Source organism: Gadus chalcogrammus, chromosome 4 (genome assembly GCF_026213295.1).
Source record: "Gadus chalcogrammus isolate NIFS_2021 chromosome 4, NIFS_Gcha_1.0, whole genome shotgun sequence".
Classification (NCBI taxonomy): Eukaryota; Metazoa; Chordata; class Actinopteri; order Gadiformes; family Gadidae; genus Gadus; species Gadus chalcogrammus.
This window is the reverse complement of record NC_079415.1, coordinates 19,948,735-19,961,725: the sequence shown is the minus strand read 5'-3', so window position 1 is coordinate 19,961,725 and position 12,991 is coordinate 19,948,735. Positions and strand designations below refer to the sequence as shown.

At 42.8% G+C, this 12,991-nt stretch overlaps 1 protein-coding gene across 1 annotated transcript in view; it reads left to right on the top strand.

Moving 5' to 3' along the window:
- The first annotated feature begins 365 nt into the window (after window positions 1-365).
- Window positions 366-12,991, top strand: part of pparaa (peroxisome proliferator-activated receptor alpha a) — an 82,633-nt gene continuing 70,007 nt past the window's right edge. The window contains exon 1 of the mRNA XM_056587966.1: window positions 366-550. The gene's annotated coding sequence lies outside the window, so the exon portion shown is untranslated. The remainder of the gene's footprint in view (window positions 551-12,991) is intronic.

Below are 12,991 nucleotides of genomic sequence, written 5' to 3'. Positions count from 1 at the left end.
TAAGGTATTTTGATGGTGAAAAATGTAGTACCATATAAAATGCTACGCAGAATCATGCAGGTAAAATACAAAATAATATAAAGGGTATATAAATGATTCTCTCTCACACACACACACACACACACACACACACACACACACACACACACACACACACACACACACACACACACACACACACACACACAACTGATGGTAATACACCAATGAGATCCCAGTAGTGCCAGGCATGTCTTGGGTAAGTATAATAATATAACAAGAGTTAAGTTGTCAGACCCCGTTTCGCGGGGCTCCTCTGTTTCTTTGCCTCAATGCACCACTGAAATCGAATCAAACGTATGGGCCGCCGCTGTTGGTCTGTATTACTTGTGAGTATAACATGTGTCCTAAAACACGTCACTTCCGATCAACAGCCACACTGGAAAAGTTAGGCATTAGCGCAACAAGTCGCAGGACATGACCGACAACCTACTGGCTAAATACCGACACACCGTGAACGCTGTTCTCATTTTGGGATTCGAACATGTAGCCTTCTCGACACCGACCCGAGGTAGGCCTCTTGAATCACTTCGAATTAACAATGTGGGGATTTATTGTTGATTTTCTGACTAAATCTGGGATGTAATATAAGGTCCACACCGTTTACCTACGTTTCATATCCCAATAGATATTAATCGTAATATAAGGCTATAGAGTTAAACACGATCAGCTCTAGAGTGTATCAACTATTTTGAAATGATTGTAGAGAATCAAATTCATGATTTTAAAAACGGTTTGTTGAAGTCCGCCCACTGCGTGACATCAGAGTCCTCGGACACAGACTCAATCTGCAACAGCAATGTAAGCTAGATGTTATGAATGTCATTAACATTTCATAACTTGTGGAATCGAGGAGTGAAATCATGTCCCATGCACATGTTACTTCTCTTCTTCGCTTAAAACGTCACTTGCGGAATATCATGATCGAGAGAGAAGGGCTTTTTTCTCATTCTCGGGCAAGTCCAAATGAACTGACATATGCTTCACTGGATGGCGTAATGTGACCCCCCTCCATAATATGACCCCTCTCCATAGTTGACCCCCCCTCCATAATGTGACCCCCCCCCCCCCCCCCCCTCCATAATGTGACCACCCCCCCCCTCCATAATGTGCCCCCCCCCCCCCCCCCCTCCATAATGTGCCCCCCTCCATAATATGACGCCCCTCCGGAGGTCATGAGCCCAACCAGTGAAGACCAGTGGAGTATCATTGTATGTCTAGTTTGATGTATTTGTTGTGGTCCGACATCAACCAAATGATAGATTGTTAATTATAGCCTACGTTAACTACATCACACTGTTATTATTTATCGGCTCCAATAATTAATCAATAAGTCCAGCTAATCCTCCGTCTAAACACGTTTCCTGCTAGTCTTAGAGGTGGGGATGCAAAATAGTTATTATGATTTAGATAATAGCCTCATGCCATTTCTCCACTGCTGTATATTTCAGGGTAAAAACAACTGATGGAAATAATATTATTTATATCTTATACATCATATATTTAGAGATCTTGCATAAGTTAGTTTTGTGAATGGCACTTTCATCCTCAAAGGCACACAGACAATTTCCTCACTTACTTCTTCATTCTTCATATCCTAGACCTTGGGGTGAACCGCTAAATGTTTTGAGTGAGTCTTGACTCAGGACTTGCTAGTAGAGGAGGATATAGAAACAAAAAAAAACAATTGTCATTTGTTAAAAACGTCTACAGTTTCAACAAATGCAAAAGTACCTTGAGAATTTTTTCGTTTCTGTAAATTGGTCAAATTAACTTTTTCCAGCAGCTGTTTGAGTTCAGACATGCATGACGTGCCTCAATCCTAGGGATTAAATCAATGAGTGATCTCAGATTGCACTAACACTGGTTTGTTTAATAGGAAATACTCCAATGCACACCCACATTTGACTGGCAACAAAGTTAAAAAAAGATTTGCGTTGCAACCACATACTTTGAAATCCAACATTTTGTATGCTTGTCGTTTTTGCACGTTTTTCTCATTAGCTTCATTGTACTTGCTTGTTATGACATGTTGAATCTGGATATTTAAATCACATATTCCCTGGAATTTCGGGCTTCTGCAAAAACAGCTAGAGGTTTAACACAAGTTAACATTCTCCCTACTTCGTTATTCAGCTTCATAAAACACAAATCTCAGTATTTTAGAAGAAGTCCTTACTGTCAAAACGAACTTCGCTATTCGAATATAATTCGAATTTTCAAAAAAGGAGAACATTCGAGTGCGGCAACTAACGTTCAAACTTTTTTTTTTTTTGCAAATTTTATTGACAAGTCAAGAATTACATTTAACTTTTGCCTAGCAACGACGCAAATCAAAGTCAACGTCGTGCGTCGTGACGTTCGTTCGGCATTGTATGCTTACAAGATGGTGGGAAGCAGCGCGCGAGCAGACACAGAGATGGAAAGCATAACTTCTAAAAACTTAAAAAGCACCGTGTGGAAAATTGTTGGATTTCCATCAAGATTACATCCAGAGAAACCGTCATTTGCAAATTATGCTGTAAGTCGTTAAAGTACCACTCGACTACGAGCAACATTAGCGCACACCTCCATTCAGTGCATTACTCGGAGTACGCAGAACAGTTAGCGGCTGAGGAAGAGCCACGGTCAAAACAGCCAAGAATAACATCGTAAAATAGCAGTGTGTGTGTATTTGAATGATTGAACATCAGCTTCTTCATTAAACATCATTGCTTGAATATTTCTGGCGTTATATCTTACCTATTTATATAAATTTTGTATTGATTTGGTAAAACTTGTTGCAAATGTTACATAACAGATTTGGTTGACGCGCCCTCTAGTGGACGCGGGACGTAGGCCTAATAATAAGATGGTATCGGTGTATATAATGATATAATAAAAAAAAAAAAATTAATATTATTATTAAAATATTCGAATATTATTCGAATATTCAACATAAGAAGCATTAGAAATTCGAATATGATTTGAGGGGAGGATTGACAGCCCTAGATGACAGTGCTAGAACTTGCATATTTTGTCATAACTTTACTGCTGTCCACAAAAGCTTCTTTGTGAGTTTTTCACATATCTGATCACTGTCACAAATTTAGGAGCTGTTGTATTGCTATCTCAACCTGTCAATATTTTGACAAAATGTTGAGCATAACGTCATAAATCTAGCCACCAACTAGACTACGTTCACAGTACACTAGGGTTGCCGCGGTGTGGACATTTTCACACAGAGTAATATGCTCGTGTCAACACCGGTATAAACGGTATTAACCTCGAAACTAAAGGTCAACTGCCATCTTCTCCGTCAACTCTCCTCTCACACTCGGTGACAGCGGCTGGCAGCGTGCCAATTCTCGGCTTCTTATTACGTTCTGTATATAATAGTATAATATAATTTTATATATCATAATATCACGGCCAAAAGCTCTGTGCGCCTCCGGATGGCCGTAGCGCGGGGAGCCCACGTAGGGATGGGGCTTCTCTGGGTTTGTTTACCGGCGTTGCTATGGTCACCGGTCTTGTAAGGAAGCGCGGGAATTCTCTGCGCGCTAATTCTCCCGCACAGAGCAGAACTGTGGCCTATTCTACACATTTTAATTTTCTTAATTATAATTATATTATTCATTTTTACTGAATTTGTTTTCTATTACAAAAAAAAACCCCAAAAAAAACAACACGTTGTTGCCGGTGTGCAACACCGAGTACTCGGTGTTGGCCTCAACACCAGTAATACCGTATACCGCAGCAACCCTAGTTCACACCCAGCCTTTGTTTATGAACATGTTTACAATGAAGAAAGTAAGGGGGAAAATATGGTCTTGTACCCGTCCATGTTTGCTGGCAAACATCGCATAAAATAGTGCTGAATGCATCTAGTTGAGAAAAATGGATCCATCATTTATTTTACAGACTCAGGATGGAATACATGTCAGGGGTTGACTTTAAGGTTTCAAAAGCACTTGCCCATCGGGCAAGTACAGGTCAGGTTCAACTTGCCCGAATGTGATGTTCACTTGTCAAAATTATAATCAGAATCGTGAACAGGCCTCTTTTTGCCAGGCACACGGCCTGGTTTTGGGGGGGCTCAGAAAAATCAGCCTAGCTCAGTCTGAAGCTGAATGTTAGCTTCCACACATGTTGTGTTTAAAAAATAACAAACTTCTCTTTGTTTACTTATTTATCGAGGCGGTCACATCGTGCCATGAAGTGATTTCAGTCCACCGTTGCAACCTATTAAGCTATCGCCAAGTTATATGTAGACCTGCATGATTTCATGCAAATGTACTTAACTAAATGTCAGAGGTAGTAGAAAAGATATGTCTTTTTTAACTTTCACGTTTCTTGTAGCTCTAACTGAATAATCACAATCGCGTTTCTAGTAGTGTTGTCAGTCACGATACTGGATTTTCTAACTTAAGGTACGGCCACACCAACCGCGTTGCTCGCGTTAGGGGCGTTGAAAATCGGCATTTTTGCATAGGGAACCATTGGTCTAGGCGCGGTACACGCGTTGAAGCGTTGAAGCGTTGCGTTGGGGGTGTTAGGCGCGGCAGTTGCACGTAATTACGCACGTAAACGCAGTAACGCGCCCAACGCACCAACGCCCGGAGTTCAGAAAATTGAACTTTCAACGCTCCAACGCGTGACGCTTAGCCGCGGTAGCCAATCAGCGTGGAGCTTGACCCGACGTCACTGGCAGAGAGTAGTGAGCTTGCACAGAAGCATACGGCCGACATCTTTCTTTTTTCTTCTGGGTGGAAATAGTAACATAGTTACGCCATTAAATGCGTTTATGGAAACATTTCTAGCGAGAAATGTGCATTTTACTTTCATAATGTTCGCTCAGTGAATGTGAAGGATGTTTGGTTTGATAGTTATGACGAAGAGGGAACGCTCCGTTCACTTGCATGGACAATGGACTCATCTAGCTGCGTTGGCGCGTTGACGCGTTGGAGCGTTGAACCACCACACACTGGTCAAGCGTCAGGTTAGGCGCGGTACTCGCGTTGTCCAACGCGAGTAACGCGGTTGGTGTGGCCGCACCATTAGACACTATACCTGGAAAAATATCGATATTCTATACCATTTTCGATATCAGGGGAAAAGTTTTTTTCAGGAAAGAACATACCCAAAGTAAATAGAATATATCTCCACAACTGCAAGGGCGATAATGTCATCTTTGTGCGAAAAGAAAGATTGTTGTGCAAGTGAAATATTCAGTGGGGATGATACTTGGTTAAAGTGAATAAAGCCATGGAACACAGCATAAGTGGAAGATATCATTTCCACCTGAACTTTCATGATTGAAAACACCATGTTTAGTTGCAAAATTTGGCCCAGACACTGGGTTATCTGTTTATGGTGATTTTATTCGACCTGAATCAACTTTGTGGACAAAAATCACAAAGGTAATACTTCATTTTTGGTTGTTAAAAGAAAAGGGGACGTTTCTTCTTAAGTTGTTATTTGCGAGTTTTAGTCACAGAATGATATTGTTTGGACTGTTGGACTAAGTGGAGGCTCAGCTTTCATGTAATATATAGTTTGTGAGGGTCCAATTTCGTGAAAAAGATCGCTATTGCTGTGCATGTGCACAGTTATGAAACCCAATACCGTGTTCTTGCATATGACTTTCCTTGGTAATTTTCCTCAATCCAAAGTACTTCCAAACTGCACTCCTCCATCACTACTCCATTTTCCTTCTACCTAAACCGTTCGCGGAGGCGCTGCACTTGCGATGCTAGCTTTGTTGGCTAACCTTTAGCTAACACCTTCGAATCACGGCCAGAGAACGCACTGCGAGTGACAGAAGGCGGGGCTATATTCGCACTGAAGCGATGCGTGTCTGTTAAAGGCCCACTATGCAACTTCGGGAATTTCTTCGCTGTTTTCTTGGTTTTGGCACGCACATTTCTCTACACAGCGCCCCCTACAGCTTCGTAGTAGATATTTTACAACACTGTCGTAACAACTCGTTGACGACACTTCCCCATGCACTTCTACGCGAGCCATGTGCATTTGTTTTCAAAGAAGCCGGCGAATGCGTGGAGCCATGTCCGAAGTAAATGTTCATAAAGTGTAGGCAAGGTTATACATTTTTAAAATGGTGTATTTGTATTGCAATAAACATAAAGCCATCCTTTTTATAGTTGACGGGGAGAATTTATATCCTAGATTATAATTGTTTTATTTTAGGTTGAACAGAACAATCAGTGTGAGAGTGTTGGCCAACATAATAATCTAAATAAACAAGAACCTGGATTCGGGGATTCAGTCTGTATCTGTGGGACGAGACAGACGAACAGCAAAACACCAATGGAAACAAAGGTGTTTATATGGTTGCAACCAAGCAAGCTAGAAACATACAGGGCTCACAACAAAACGGTTGAGAAAACAATTTTTACAGGGCTCACAACAAAATGGTTGAGCAAACACATTTGTACAGAGCAGGGCTCCAGACTAACTTTTTCCTTGGGTGCACTGGTGCGCCTAAATTTTTAATTTGGGTGCACCAGCACGTATTTATGGTGCACCCAAGTTTTGAGTTGTTGAGGGGGGGGGGGGGGGGGGGGTTGGACCGTGCCAGGCTTGCGCTGAGTTGTGGGGGGGGGGCAACCCGGGCAGCTGCACTGGTTGCACCGTCGATAATTACGCCATTAGCTGTGTTCGAAATCGTTCCCTATACACTCGTTCCCTATTCCCTATATAGTGTACATGATATAGTGCACTATATAGGGAATAGGGAACGAGAATTCGGACTACGCTGAACATTTCTGAACGTCATTTGCGTCAGTAAATGCGCCGGGTATTTGTGTGACGCAGACAGATGCGCCCACATCAAGTAAACAAACCGGGCACTCACGACGAAAGCTGGAGGTTGTATTGATGTTGAATGTTACATTTCCTTGTTTAATTAATTTTGAATGTTAAATATTCTATGTTAAATCCCAAATAAATTGTTGACATTTCTAAACGAAAGCCGGAGACTCCATCATTAAATGTATTCGTTTTCGCGGTTATTCGGCTTCTTCTTCTCCCCTGGAAAAATACAACCGCATTGCATTGTGGTATACAGGAGTAACATGTAGGGAACATCGTATGTACCCTATTTTAAGTCCACTATATAGTGCCCTATATAGTGGACCACTGAGAATTCGAACACCCTAGAAAATGGCGTGCACCCTATTTAGTGCACTACATCCATGATAGGGAACGATTTCGAACACAGCTATTGATTAATAATATCTTGACCATTAAATAAATGCCTTAAATAAATGCCGAATCTGTATCTCTCATAAAGAATATCATCAGACAATGCCAAGGGATCGGTTCTGTCCCGAAAAACCCTCTGTCTCCGAAGAGACGCCTGTGCGATAAGTGCGCCGAGGTCCATGCGAACACCCACAAATGGTGACGCCATTATCGGAGGAGGGGCTAGGAAGCTGCGCACGCCGATATAAGCAGCCGATCTCCGGGTAGACTCGCTGAAAAGCTGCTCCCGACCAGGTTTGGTTGCGAGCGTAAGTCACCATGGTGATACAGTGACGCTTAAAGAGATTGACTTTCATGGTACAGCTAACCCAGGCTTTCAGCTCAACATATCTCGCTAACCCTCTAATCGAGCTTCGTAGTACAGGCTCCTGGATTGGGCATCGCGGGTTTGTTTACCGGCGTTGCTATTGTTACCGGTCTTGCGTGTCCCAACGGTTTATTAGGTGTCTAATAAATCGCTGTCTAATCAATACTTCATTCACTGCCTCTTCCGTGGTTATTACAATATTATGAATAGACTGCTCTGTTAAAAAATAAATAATAATAATTATACCAGATACATTTTCAGTCGCACCGGTGTGCCCAAATAAAATATTTGGTCGCACTACCCCGAATTCTAGGCGCATGTGCGCCCAAATTAGGCGCACTCTGGAGCCCTGCAGAGACTATCAACATCAAGAATACCACAAGGACAAAGTTCACCCAAGGGTACTTTCAATTTCAAAAGCAACACGGCCAAGTCGGAGTCTGATTTGAAGTCTTCTTTTTCTTTCAGTTCACGCTATTCCTGAAAAGCTTGCCCAACGTTTACTCGTGTCTGGCCTCTCTGTCGGTCAGTCTCCCTTTTCTCTTCTTCTGTTCCTCCGACATTGGGTTTCTCTGTCTCATTTTAGTCGGCTGATCTATGATGAATGTAACAATCCCTTAGTTACTTGTGTTTATATCGAGCCGGTTCCGTGTTTGGGGGTCTGTGCCGCAAAGCAATTCGTTAATTCGCGAGACCCGAGACTCCCGCGAGAGTGGGCGGCGGGTCGCCGGCAGAAACATATTCATTTTCTCCGCCAAGATGCGCAAGGGGGAGTTGAAACAACGAACAATCGAACAAAAATGTATAATGGAACCATCGCAATGACTCCTAGCCTGTTATATTAAGGTAAATCAAGCCAAAAAAGTTGCATAGTTCCTCTTTCACTCGTGTCTGATCTCTTTTCTGGTCCATTCTTCTTTTGTTCCACCGACGGTCGCCTCTTGGGTCCCTTATCAGTCGATTGATCCATGATGAATGCAACAATTGCCTCGCAACTGGCTGTTTATATCTAGCCGGTGCCATGTTTGGGTGTGTGTCTGTGCCGTAAAGCATTTTCGAAACTACAATCTGACCACATTTTCGAGGATACTTCCGCTGCGTCACATCCGGATTGGCTCGGTCCGAACAGATCAAGTTGCATATGCGCTTTTTCACTGGAGAGTAGGGCTGAACGATTTCAGGAAAAGATTGCATTGCGATTTTTCTGGCAGATATTGCAATTTCGATTTTCTTCACGATTTTCTTCAAATCAAGCTTCAGTGCAATATTCATTATGTACAGTAATATTTACAAACATGACATCATACCATTAAAACATTACATGCCATTACTCTAATGTAAGAATGAAAACTAAAGTTAAGAATTTATTTAAATGTATTTATTAAGAAACATAAATGTAAACTAAAGTCCTTGACCAATTGCAGTTGTTACAAATGAACTAAAAGAGCCATCTTTGACTGTCTTAACTTAGAAAAGTACTACTACTTTTTAAGACAGTCAAAGATGGCTCTTTTTGTTAATTCGTGCATTAGAGTACAACAACAAAGAGAGAGACGTCAGAGAACCCAACTCAGTCTATTCATAATATTGTAATGACCACGGAAGAGGCAGTGAATGAAGTATTGAATAGACAGAGATTTATTAGATAGGCCTACCTAATAAACCGTTGGAACACACAAGACCGGAAATATAGCAACTCCGGTAAACAAACCCCGAGAAGCCCAATCCCTATGAGAGTTCCCCGCGCTACGGCCGTCCGGTGGTGCACAGAGCTTTTGCCCGTGATATTATATATACAAATATTATATTACGATACTATTATATAGAGCTCCGGGAGTCGCAAACGGCAACATTCACTTTCTCCTCCATGCTGCAGTTCACCCCGGACTGAACTGCACTGAGTTTGACGGTTGAACGCTGATTGGCTGTTACGTTACACATGTGACTCAGTGGCCACGCTGTTGAACGCATGTTAACCATTGCAACGCCGGTAAACAAACGCCGGTAAACAAACCCCTCGAAGAGAGCTCCCAGCCCTACGGCCATCCGGAGGCTCACTCAGCTTTTGGCCATGATATTATCTATAAAATTATATTATATTAATTCGCCCGATTCGCGTCTCTACGTTGACGCGTGAACGCACAGTAAAACCGAAAAAAACGTGTCTTTGGCGATCCCGAGATCGCGTTGTCTGAAATCGCGATTTCGATCAGAAAACGATAAATCGTTCAGCCCTACTGGAGAGGCGACATGGGTAAATGACACACCCACCAATCGACCCAGAAATGGATGCAGAACCATCAGCATAACTCCCAACCTGCATACTTAATGTAATTTTGGCTAAAAAAGTTGCATAGTGGGCCTTTAACTCGCTTTCCGAGAGAAGAGAAGACAGCGCGCTGATCAATTGCAAATACTTCTATTTTGTGTTATTTTACGGAAAAAAAGGTTGTTCTGCATGTTGCCGCATAGTACTTGTAGTACTCTGGTAGCTCGATTTCACTTGGCATATTTTACATTTCACCCTATGATCTGCTATTTCTTTAAAGTATTTCAATTCTTCGCTGCGCTTTGCCTTAACCGCCATCTCTTGAATTCTTGCGTGCCTGCACACGGCACGGAATGCGCCACACAGAAATTTGATACATTTCATTTTCTTTGTGCCCACGGCATGCGTTAGTGGCGCCGCACAGAAAACGTATACATTTGCTTCAGAAAACTTTGTTTGTGTGTGTATATGCAAACTCGAGTTTGCCTGTCCACCAACCGAGTTCATTTGTAACGAGAAGTACTCGAGTAATCGATTCCTCACGCCCATCCCTAGTTGTTATTAATTCATTTTGCACAGACAAATTGTGCACAAGACGCGCTATCATTATGTTCAGTAATTATCTTCAGTGATTTTATGTTCAAAATAATGGTGCCTCTTAACAGTATAACCCAAGCATTACGTAGCCAACCATTGCAGCCATAGTACATAAATGAACGGAAAGCAAAACGTCTTTCTTGAAAGCTAGACTATATAACGTGTTGTCCGCTGTAGCTGGACATCCTGGCCGAGCTTGTGAGGGAAGACTTGAAACTGTATCCTTACAAAATGTACAGAACATTTTCATGTTCTTAGCATCATAAACTAGCCACCCGAAATCCTTCAACCAGTCGGGGGTTGAATTTGTAGACTTTATCGACTACAGTAACAGCATTAACTTTCTCCACACAGTCTATTCATAATTTTGTAATGACCACGGAAGAGGCAGTGAATGAAGTATTGATTAGACAGCGATTTAGATACCTAATAAACCGTGGAACACACAAGACTGGTAACCATAGCAACGTAGGTAAACAAACCCCGCTAAACCCCCCCGTAGCGCCTCTGTCACGTTAAAATTGTACCGGGGGCGAAAATTGTACCGGCCTACGTCATCAGTTGTCCGTTGCCAGGCAACGGACAACAGATGACGTAAGGGGTTGTCCGTTGCCAGGCAGGTTTCAATCGCGATCATGTTGCCGAAGACGAAATAATATAATACAGATAACGGATCGCTAGATAACACTTGTTTTTACTTTATATTTGTATTGCATTTAATTGTTTAATCGAATTTAGCTAGTAAACTGAGTGTTTAATGTGTATCATAGTCCAGCTAGCTTGTGTTAATTTAATTTCCTTAATTAAATTTAGAGAATAGATTATAGGTAATAGATAGATAGATAGATAATAGATAGATAGATGGGTAGATAGGTGAGCAGGCATTTACTAACTGGTAAACAGGGCTTGAAAAGGAAATTATTTTTCAATCGTTCCGCTCCGAACGGAACCGGTATATTTAACGTTCTCGTTCTTGCGTTCCGCCACCAACATATCGTTCCTGAACCGGTTCGGAACGTGAAATAACGTTCGTTCTTAACGATCCGGCAGTGTTATTGGGCCTAGTCTATTTTTGTGGTCGATAAAAGGGTGACCAGATGTGTCGCTTTGTGCGGACACATCCCGCACAAAGCGACACATAAGCACTTTATTATTTATTTCATTTTTTTATTTGAAGCGCTAAAAACAGTGCAATGTTGTGATGTTTTAATAAATGTAGTCTTCTATCTGATTAAATTGTAAGAATTGTATTCGTTCGCACTTATTTGACACTTGTTCTGATGATTTAAATAGCTTAAAGTGTAAAAACGGAATTCATGAAAATTAAAATGGAAAAAATTGAATTTGCAAAAAAAAAAAATCGGAACTTGGAAAAAAAAAAATCGGATTTCATAGGGCCCTACTAATGACCTCCTCCATCTCTCCGCTGCCAACCCCTCTTCAGTCACTGAATCTGTGGATCTCTACAATTCACACCTCCTGGACCGCCATGCCCAGTCAAGCCCAGAACCGTCACCTTCACATGGTCAGCCCCCTGGTACACCAGTGAGCTACAACTACTGAAGAGAACGGGGTGTGTTTTTGAACGGTGTTTCATGGACTCGGGACCGGGAACATCAGAAGGCCTACAGCAAGTACCTCACTGACACACGGTCCCGGTTCTACTCCCACATAATCAACAATAGCCGTGGTAACTCAAAGCAGCTTTTCTCAACCATAAATCATCTCCTCAAACCTCAGACCCCCCTACACTCAGACAACACATAGGAAGGGTGCAACAGCTTCATCTCCTTCAAATCGAAAGTAGACAACACCCGCTCCCTTCTCTCCAGCCCCCCCGCCCCTCCGCCCTGCCCTCTCTCTAGCCCCCCAGCCTCCCCACCCTCCCCTCTCTCCAGCCTGCCTGCTCTCTCTTCTCCCCAGCCCCATTTCCCCTCCTGCATCTCCATTCACATCCGCCAACCCTCCGTCCGGGACTACTCTGCACCTCTGCTGTTTCACCAACATCACTCAGCATGAGATTGAAGACATCCTAAGGATGATGAAGCCCTCCACCTGTGACCTGGACCCATTTCCCTCAACCCTGATAAAAAGTCACTCCTCTGCAATTAGTCACCAAAATCATCAATCAGTCTCTCCGGTTCAGCCATGTCCCCACGTCTCTGAAAACTGCTGTCATCAAGTCATTACTCAAAAAGCCCAGCCTTGACCCCGAAGCACCTGCCAACTACCGCCCCATCTCCAACCTCCCTTTCCTATCAAAGGTGTTGGAAAAGGTAGTTTCTGCCCAACTCCACAACCACCTCATAACAAAGTTCCAGTCTGGTTTCCGCTCTGGCCACAGTACGGAAACGGCCCTGGTCAGGGTCACCAATGACCTGCTGATGACTGCTGGCTCTCCATCACTTCTCATCCTTCCCGACCTCACTGCAGCATTTGACACCGTCGACCCCCATATCCTTCTACACCGCCTTCACCACTCCATCGGACTCTCTAACACTACCCTGGCATGG